The sequence below is a fragment of the Cyclopterus lumpus genome, chromosome 16, assembly GCF_009769545.1.
Source record: "Cyclopterus lumpus isolate fCycLum1 chromosome 16, fCycLum1.pri, whole genome shotgun sequence".
In the NCBI taxonomy this organism is placed as follows: Eukaryota; Metazoa; Chordata; class Actinopteri; order Perciformes; family Cyclopteridae; genus Cyclopterus; species Cyclopterus lumpus.
In genome coordinates, this window is record NC_046981.1 from 15,550,663 (window position 1) to 15,561,377 (window position 10,715).

Here is a 10,715-nt window from a genome sequence, read left to right on the forward strand (position 1 = left end):
AATCAAAATCCAGGAGCCGATTCACAGACTGCTTCACTGTCTGTGCTGATGAGCCCTTACATTAGTTGCACTAACTGAGCATGTTGTCAGTGTTGTAGCTTCAGTTGATAAATACAACATTCATATTGGTGGTTCATCCAGCCTGCTCATTGCAAATGTGTTTTTCTTGTTCATATTGTGTGCGGTTAACAATAATTCACTTTTTATGTTGCACTGAAATTAAGTCAATTTGAATACTGGACCAAAGTGTTTGATTTCATTTAATTACAATTAGGCCAAATAAAAAGCCTCAAGTTGTAAAGTCTGGACACCTCAACAGGTAGATATTGCCTGTCACCAAGGCAGAGGTCAGGGATCTTGAGCTTAAAAAGGTTGGTGACCACTGCCATATAGTAAGCGCTTATTAGCATTTGACAAATTAAACTCCTTAGGTTCTTTTTTTTGTCAGGTGCATATGGTGGGATGAGCTCATTTTAAGATAACGTGTATTGCATTTGACCCCCCACTTTCACTGTTAAGCCATCTCCCTCAGCAACTCTAATGCGTCAGACTGTCTGTAACTTACAGAACGAGGGGGGAAGAAGAACTGTTGAATTAGTCTTTGTAAATACAAAGACTAATTCAACAGTTCTTCTTCAACAGTTTTTCTTCTGAAAGTGTAGGTTCATCTATAAAGCATTTCATGGGCTTCATCCCTGACAAAAGGACAGTTTGTAGTCAGAGAGAGAGGCTTTGTGATGGCTCAGCGTCTGTTGAGCATAAGCATTTAATCAGTCTTTGCAGAACAGCGTACACCAAGTGGTCACTTTATTAGGTACACCTGTACAATGTAATGCAGTACAATGCAACTGCTGTAAAGTTATGAAGCCGAGCAGGGTTGTTTGTTGGTGTCTCAATTAAAATATACATGTTAGCTTTTAGTTAGTGAGTTGTAACGGGCTACAATATGTTTCTCATGTTGTGGCACTCTCATGCATGTAAATTGAGAGGAAAACCAATTAGAATCGTGATATAAAGTAGTCTGGTATAAAACCACCTTTAATAAACTTACATTCAATACCAACAGCCTCTTTTGAGTTGTTGCATTGGATTGTAAAGGTGTTCCTAATAAAGTGGCCATTGGGTGTACATGTTGCACACAGGCAAACGATGAATGTAATCAGTGAGGGATATATTCATATGTTCATGCTGATTCCAACCAAATAAAATACCAACTGCTGCCTTTTATTTCTTTTTTATACTCAATAGACATATCAAGTCAGTATTTCTCAAAAGGCCAAGTTATACATGAGTCGGTGAGCTTGCGTGGAGCTGCTCCAGCCGGTGACAGCCTAGTTCGTCACAAGGATGGATGAGCGAGGCAATGCAGTCGCACCACCACCAACACGCGCGGAGGAAATCAAAGAAAAGCTCTGGTTTGAATAGAGAAATGGCTCCAACAGGCTGTGCTTTGCATGCAGCTCACCACTGAACCCAACTGCTGCTGTCCATGTACATTCAGGAGTAGAGGCACTTTTTTCTACTCTCTCAGTTGGCATGTAATACTGATCAGAGGTCAGATGTTCTGTGATAAAAGCAATTTCTGCTCACAAAGACACGATTTTTAAGTGATTATTGGGATTCGTCTAACAATTGCATAACAACCCTGTTGTCTCTGAAAGCATGCAGGGGCGTGGCTTAAAACAGCTGACAGTCTTGAAAAGGTTTTTCTGCAGAGGGTCACAGACTGTAATAAGTCCCGTGATCCATAACCAATTCAGTTGTGTCGCAACGCGCACTGATGTTTTATTCATCTAACGAGATGCCAATGAGAAAGTCCATCTCTGTGTTCTGCTCACTCCAATACATCAAACAGCAGGCAGACACGTATTGGCTCGTGCCAGGGCCTCCACATTAATAACGTCTCCACGCTCACTATTTGTTTCTTTAAGCACCGCTGCAAAGCTTTCTCTGACAGTGTGACTCGTGGCTCGGCAGGATGCTGGATGGCGAGTCATAAATATCAGGAATAGATTGTGTTTGGGGGACGGGGTCAGTGACCCCGGTGTGAGCGATACCCGACGAAGCACATTGAAGATGGGGACCCAGCTGCCCCCCCCCCCCCCCCCCAATCAGAAAATAATGTCAACAGACATAAAAAACATCAATTTTCGCCATGTTTTCAGGAATAAAATGTTCTTAAATCAGGATTTGAATGATATATGAACAAAACTTTCTGTAAAAAGCTTTTTAAAGATACATAGTATGAAATTCCCAAAATGTTCATGACACTACAGGTGAATGGGGGAAACATTAAATAAACTTCCCTAGTGGATGACTTACATTGAGACCATTATTTGTTTCCATTTTAATTTATTACACAAATGAGGCATGATATTATGCTAACCTTTGTGGAAATAAGGAGAAATCGACAGACCCAAATAGACGAAATGCAGTAAAATAAACACCTAAATGTGTATTTGTTGTTGTTTTCTGTTGCTCTCCGCCACCGGACTCCAGCCATCGCCGGTGCTGCTCGTGCTGTGGGTCTAGAGTGGGACGTTATTCCTCGCCTCTCCCTTCAGCACAAACAGAACAGCTCTGCTCAGCCATCAGAGCAAATAGTATCAGTGGAACAATAAGCTCAGCATTATTGCCTCGCTGAAGTTATATTGGTCTGTTCCTTTTATAGACGAGACAATACGGCACACTGCTGTGCGCATGCGGCCCTCGAGTGACCCGTCTCCATCAGATTCATCATCAAAGCACTTCTTGTTGTGCAACAAAACATTTTCAAAAGCACATTAGCCGACGATGGAAATCTGAACATCGATGCAATGGTTCAGAGTTTTTAACATTTATTTTTATTGCCTAAACACAACAATTAGCCATACATTAGAGGGGGATATGGGCCATGTAAATGAGAGCGAATGCAATAACAAACACCCCATTACGCTGATGGAGCGGGGCCACAGAAAGCCTGACTCCCTCCCCAGCACAGCGATTAAACATGCCAGTATGCTTTTAGTGCACGAACCAATCCTGGGAAAAAGGGAAACAGTAGGAGCGCGTTTAGCGAATAACAGCCCTCGTTAAGGAGCGGTGCACGTGCATGGCTACACAGTGCCACCCGCTGGTGTTTATATGCATTGCAGGCAGAGAGCCCTACTGAGGCTGCATTTCGCTCGGTGTAAAAATGCACCTTTTAGTTTTCGCTGCAACATTAAATAAAAGTGATTATATTTTAGACTGATGGCACACATTTTGCACCAAAACAAATAAACAGCAGAAAAAGCCTGGTTCCTCTAAGTGTGACTGTGGGTCAGGCGGCTCCAACCGTCAAAACAAACAGCACCCTGACAGGTGAAGGGCAGCCTCTGGAAACATTAAAGAGCAATGAGGAGTAAATAAACAAGAGGTGGGAACCCAGCTGGCACTCAAGTGAGACCTGGGGATTTAATTTCAGCAAAACAGAAGTAAATAAACACTCGGACCGATCCATTTGGAAAAGCTCTCAGGTTTAAGTCACACCGGGCAAAGCTGTTCAATGTTTGGCAAGAGTGTATGGCATGTTTATAATACTGTAAAAAAGACATAAAAAAAAGGACCCGTGAAGTCAGTCACTTAATTAAATTCTGTTTGCAAAGATACAGACACACTGCAGCAACTGAAAGAGAAGACACAATGACAGATTCGATGAGATAGAACGCAATCCATCCCAAAGGATGTGTCAAAGATGCTCAATATACAACAACACATTTTATTTGTTATAGCACTTCATAGGCTAACACTTCATAGGCTAACATTGTAACAGTATAAAAGCAAGTACATTGTATTAGTTATTAAAATAACGGATCACAGACCTAAAGCCGATCCAAACAGGTGGGTGTTGAGTGGTGTTTTGAAAGAGGGGAGTGAGGGAGAATATCTGCGGTTTGGGGGAGGCCTGTCCCCCTCCAGGTCTGGTGTTTGGGCCCCGTGAGAGGGGCGAGGAGGTTGTGTGTGGGTGTGCGTCGGTGCAGGAGGTCAGAGAGTAGGAGGGGGCTGCAGGTTGTGGAGGGCTTTGTTGGTGATGACGATGATTTTGAACGTGCTTCTTTGCTAAACGGGGAGCTGGTGGGGGGGTTTGAAGGACTGGGGTGACGTGATCTCTGGTGCTCGAGTAGGTGAGCAATATAAAAACCCAAACTCCACAGAGTATGGCCTCACTCCACACTTTTTTTTTTGCAAACAGGTCATTCTGTCTAAAGCTTGCAAAATACAGCTCCCTGCACCTCTATAGCTCATTAATTGGCATGTTATATTGTGTTAGTTCCCTCCCAACAACATTCCTTACAGGGGGGTTTGTGCCGGTGTTGAAGCCGTGAAGCGAAGCAGCCGCAGGCTGGAACTTCATATTTACAGACTCCAGAGTGCTGCTGGTCTTCTCATCTAAAAAGCGAAGAAGCGTATTTCCCCAACACAACAAACCATTTATTTCATCTGGACTAAACATGGCAACTTGACTGGAGTTGGAAACCCTGAGATCAAAGACACTTGTTTCTGATGTCGGCTAGTTTGCAGTTTAGAGATACATTAACCATAAATACAAGTGACTTTATATGAGTTATCACAGATTTATGAACTCTTCTCTCACAGCTTGCACTCTTGGTGATCTGGGAATTTTAAGCTTATTTCACTGATTACTTACTGTTAATTCCTCTGGATGAGTATCAGTTTAAAGTCCTTCAAATGCAAATATGTGAAGAGGATTTTCTGCCAACAACAATACTAGTAATTAGAGTCTCAAATTAAACTCCTCAGATGTGAAATTAACTTGGCCACCCAGAGGCTCTGCTAGAAAATGATAGAATACAACAACTGCCAACAATTAAAATGAGTGATTATAATAAATATGGCATATCCATTCAAGCAGTATTACAGAGGAATAGTAGATATTTGGCCAAGCTGGTTAAGGAGCACATGACTCATTGTGATTTTCCATTTTACAGAAGCGGAATAAACTACCTCAGCCAGAGCGGCCACGTCTCTCTCTGAATATCATCCGTGCAGACGCTGGCGGCCGCTTCACTTCAACAAGGCCACCGTTCATTCTCTCTTCATTAAACTCAAAGTATGCCATTAGAAGTGGTCCTCCAGACATATGAATGCAACTCTTCCCTCAATGTTTTACCTTTGGGACTCATTCGGTCAGATTTTTTGAAAAAATGTGAATTATATTGAGCAGCATCCCCCCTTCTGGCCAAAAAGGGTTCCTGCAGGCGGTTCAAACCTGCAGGGAAGTTTCCCTTTTCTCACATTGTTGCTCAAGGGCGCCCCAGCAGGGGATGATACCCGTTTGTGTACAACTTGACTTTAACCGAGTATTCCTGTGTTATGCTACTTGTTCATTTCTACTACATTTATTGGACAGCTTTCGTCACAAGTTGCAGAGGACGATTTAAAAAAAACCTATCAAACACGATAATCCAATAACTTAATGTATATTTCAGGGAAAAGGTACATTCTGCATTATGAGTAGTTTTGATGGCGAAGTATATTTAGCTCATAATACTTTGGCAATTATTTTATCTTTATATTTGAATGCAGGATATTTACTTGTGCCAGTAGCTCCGAATACGTATTCCAACATTGCCGATGTGCAGACTTGAATATAGTCATCAGATTGAAGGTTGCTGAAATTCACAAAGTCATTTCACAGATGAAAATCATGAGACTTGGACAACGCTATAAAGTAAAACTTTAATTTGGTTTATAGTTTCTGACATTGTTTCCGTTCTGGTTGTTAGTTTTACTGGTCATTACAGGAATGGAATGCTGAAAGCTGAAGAGTAATCAACAAGAAAGTGCACACTTGTTATCGTTCTGATTTGTACATACATAGTAAATATTCTAAATACATGTTTTTTTCTGTTATATATATATATATATATTCCCATTTATGTGTATTTAAAATAAAATAAACCTCTTAATTATTGCAAAATTTTAAATTTGCAAACTGCAAATAATTGACCAACACTTAAATACAAAACACATGAAGATAAAGAGAAAAAGAAAAAAAGAAAAGGGAAATGCAATCCACTATTTCATCAAGTTGGCCTTCACGAGGATTTAAAACCCCAGCTTCTCTGCCTCGGGACTAAAAGCCCCAAATGCATCCGTTTGTAAGGCCCATCATGAAGTACATTCCTTTCCCTGTGAGGTGTCACCTGATAACCATGCACAATGTGGACACTACATTAAAGCCACTTATTGCTCTCTTTAAAATCGGTCTTTTGAGATAAAGGTACAGCTCTGTTAAAGTGCTCGTGTGGTGTAAAATGTTGGAGAACGACGAGGTAAACGAGGGAGGAAAACAGTCTTTGGGTGGGTGAGTAATGACACCGCAGGGGTCATGAGGTCGATGACGTCCGTGCGCGCGTCACACTGTGATTGCTGTCTCTATAATTGGAGTCAAATGTTCATCTGCAGTCTCACCGCCAGCCTTCCACCGTTAGGCCGGTCAAATGGTCCAGGACTTAAAGGAACACCAGTGTGTCCAATGACCGTTAGGCCGGTCAAATGGTCCTGGACTTAAGGAACACCAGTGTGTCCAATGACCGTTAGGCCGGTCAAATGGTCCAGGACTTAAGGAACACCAGTGTGTCCAATGTCCCACCATTAGGCCGGTCAAATGGTCCAGGACTTAAAGGAACACCAGTGTGTCCAATGACCATTAGGCCGGTCAAATGGTCCAGGACTTAAAGGAACACCAGTGTGTCCAATGACCATTAGGCCGGTCAAATGGTCCAGGACTTAAAGGAACACCAGTGTGTCCAATGACCGTTAGGCCGGTCAAATGGTCCAGGACTTAAAGGAACACCAGTGTGTCCAATGACCGTTAGGCCGGTCAAATGGTCCTGGACTTAAAGGAACACCAGTGTGTCCAATGTCCCACCATTAGGCCGGTCAAATGGTCCAGGACTTAAAGGAACACCAGTGTGTCCAATGTTTCAGCACATGTAGTACACATCTTGTGGTAACCAAACTAGGATTTTTTCAAAGCATGGTACATTCTGTATCTGTGTTTTTCTGGCAACAATTTAATTTATTTTATTTTATTTTTTTTACAATATTTCTATGCCCATTGAAAACCCAGTTTTCGGTCACTGTAATCGTTTCTCCTGATCATACCGGCCCTTAAAAGTTCTCTTTTGAAAATAATTTCAATGTAATAGTAGACAAGATACATTTACAATAAATGCCTTTTCATATCTTTAAGGCTACTTTAGACCGGAAGAACAAAACTGTTTCAATAGACATATGAGCATGTTATTATGAGCATGTCATTATTGTTGTGACAAAGATCTGAAAAACGTGACCGCATCCTTTAAGTTTGAATGAATCTAAAAATGTAACACCTAAAAGTCGACCTGAAACAAGTTTTAAGTCATTTCAAGGTTTGTTATACCCAGTTTGACTTAAATGTGAGGAGTTTGGTCCGCATGCGTAGCTAATTGTAGTTGATGCCTTCACTCAACTTTCCCCATGGAACAGTCTAATTTGGATTTGAATCTTGTGAGCCGTACTAATTAGAGTTTATAGTTGTGAATTCAGCCACTTTCTGCATGAGCCTGAACTCCACACTTTAAAGTTTAGGTGACAAATGGAGTGCAGTTAAAGGTAAACATGAGATGCAAATCAAAACCCACAGAGAAGTTAGACACTTGGGTAAAGCACATGGAGTGATGTAATGCACATGAGCGCAGAGGAAGCTTGACAATCAAAGCAAGAGACTGGCAGTTACAGAAATCCCTGTAAAGCCCCCCCAAAAATAAATTGTGCAATAACGCAGCAACAGAAATAAAGCACAGAAATGAAGCCAACGGACGTGAAGCTGAAGCGAACGCTGGTGATGCAACAGTGTTGTTGTTGTAGTTCAGTGCAACACATTCAAGAAAAGCAACGGCGATGACATCAAAAAATTCAGCGCTGCAATTCATTTGTTTTGTGCGGCGAGCAAACGTGACGTGGATATGACATTTTATACAATTAAATAGGTTCTTCTGTAGGCTGTATGGCTTAACATCGAGGATTCCTGCACCAAACATTTCCCCCATGGTGGGAGAATGTCTGCCTTAAAATATGCATTTGGTTTGAAAAGGAAAAGTATGAAAATAATGTTTTCTTTTTCTTCTTAGGAGTTTAGAAGTGTCTGGGATAATGTGAAGATATCCGGTGTTTGACGTCTCCTGTTTTGAGGTTTGTCTTAATCTAAATTGGAGGTTTTTGGTTTTGTATATTTGATCACATCCCTTTGATATGAAAAATACAACATGCATATTCTCTCCCAGAGATGGCCTGCTTTGCATTCACACGGTCTCATGTGGGAATACGTTTAGATATCCATTACTTGCTGCAACCTTCCTCAATCAAAGAGCATCTGGGAAGATGACTGAGAAATATTCCCAACAGCAGTGCGTTAAGAGAACATTCACAAGAGAGAGGATCACTACTCAGGGCTTCTGTTGCTGCGGGAGTATAAAGACATGCATGAATTCAATGCACTGTCCTCTAAGCAGCAATAAAAGGAGGATTTAAAGACAGGGGGGGGGCATGTCATTCGGCTTGTCACCTCTGGGTTTTAAACCACCCTTCCTTCTTCGACCCCGTCCCTGTTGACATTTGCAGCACAGTTCTCTCACTGCAACACTCCGTCACGCGCTGACATTTCCGACAGTATATTGAATTTGGTCCCGACAGGGAAACAAGATGCTTCAAGGTTCGACCCTCCCGTCTCTGCGCTACAATCACGCTTTTAGAAATCGGGAAGCAGGAAAGGTACGAGGGGCAAAGAATGGGAGCAAAACGCACATTCATACACTCAGATTCACTTGAGAGCATTTGCGCACGCACAGACAAAATGTATCCTCTTATCCTCGCTATGGCAACCGCAGCGAGCCATTCACAGATGCTTAAGAGGAGAAGAGTGAAGGGAAATGAGCGAGCTTGTCAGGTCGTTCTGCTCGTTCCCCTCGGCTGTAATGTGAGCCTTCTGGATGTAAGAGGATCAGCCAAGGAATTCAACGGCCACTAACACCACCGAGAACACCAGCCAGAGCAGCGACTCAGCCGGCCGACATCAGAGAAGAAACTGCGCTCAGTGCTCAAGGTCGATTCCCAGAGTACGCTCTGGATGGCCTGTAAGGTATAATGGACTCCGGTGAAAGAGGACTAGTCTAATTGTTGCTGGCGGCGGCCCTACGAGATGTTCACATGGATCAGCAAATACTCGCATCAACCAGCGAAATGATTTGCCACGTATTTCACACACGGATACAGAAACACGAGGAGAATCGACCTACAAACCCCTCAATGGGTTGCATATTTACATGACTTGAGTTTTAAAGGGTATTCATAAATATAGGATATTATAATCAATTTACATATTTTACACATCTATACTGCATAGAATTCTTTTTTTTGTTTTTAAATCTTTCGCCCATGAGATGCCTCCAGTCGTTCTGTTCAATTCAACCTTTATGTTAGCTTGGCTGATCGGATATATTTTTGTGGTCAAACGAGCAGCAGCTGTTAAAACGGTGGATAAACATATTTCATTTCCAATAAATTCTTTCTAATAAAGTCCCCCCTTATTTTGTTTATCTAAAGGCTTCGGTTTTTGAAGCAGCAACATCAGGATATGTTGGGTTTTCATCATCAGTAACTTAACAAAACCCACACTAATGTCCTCCTCCCTTCCCTCTCGCTCCGGAGAGGAACCCCCCGTTTGATATAAATTGTCCGGATGGAGCCCACGTGCTGTCCACAGCTCTCTGAGATCCGGACTCAATGGAGAGCCAAGTCACCTCGGCATGTGGATCCGAGTCTCAGAGGTACAGACTTTCACAGTTTAATGTGTCGAGGCAGGATCGGGTGACACTAGTCGTATTGAAACGACAAAGGGAATCTTTTTAAGACGGGATGGATCGTACAGACTAACCCTTCCTCGCCGTGGATAAGCGGAACAGTGAAGTAGAGCACAGATGCTTCGAGGAGAGGCCGGTAACAACGCTGAAGAATGCAAATTGGCATGTAAAGAGAGTGAGCAATGTTTGTCTGACATAATAAAGTCAGCTCATGTGCTCCGAGAGTCCAAAACACGGTGCGAAGGGGAGTGTTATTCAGCCACATCAAGAGAGACGACGACTACAAACGACTCGGACCGCTGCATGAGTTTAGTTTTAACGGGTGTTCTAAAATTGAGGTAAACACAAAACGGCTCCACTGACCCGTAACACGACAATATGTGATTCAACTTCAGAAGGACTTGCATGATCACGACGTCCGCTACATCACCGGCTGTCTCGGCGAACAGCGAGGCGTTCTCTCTAAAGGCGGACGTCGCTCCACAACAATAGGACCAGGCCGAAGGCCACAGAACACCGGAGTCAAACTCAAGCGGATGTTAATAACCCTGAAATTAAAAATGTGTTCGAAAAAAAGAGAGACAAAAGATCAAAATGCACCAAGTGAAAAGGTTTCGACATAAAATAAGGCCAAATGTTTGAATATCCAGCGATTTCAAGTGACAGAAGGACAGAACCGTGTCAGTGAGATATTAGTTTCAAACGAGCACCTTAAACTCAAGTGATATGTTTGAAAAAGAAAAACTAGATTGCTTTGTCGTTTCAATTTAGGACTCGAGGCCCCAGCATGTTCCAAAGAAGGTTTTGAAGCTTTTAAAAGACAGAAAA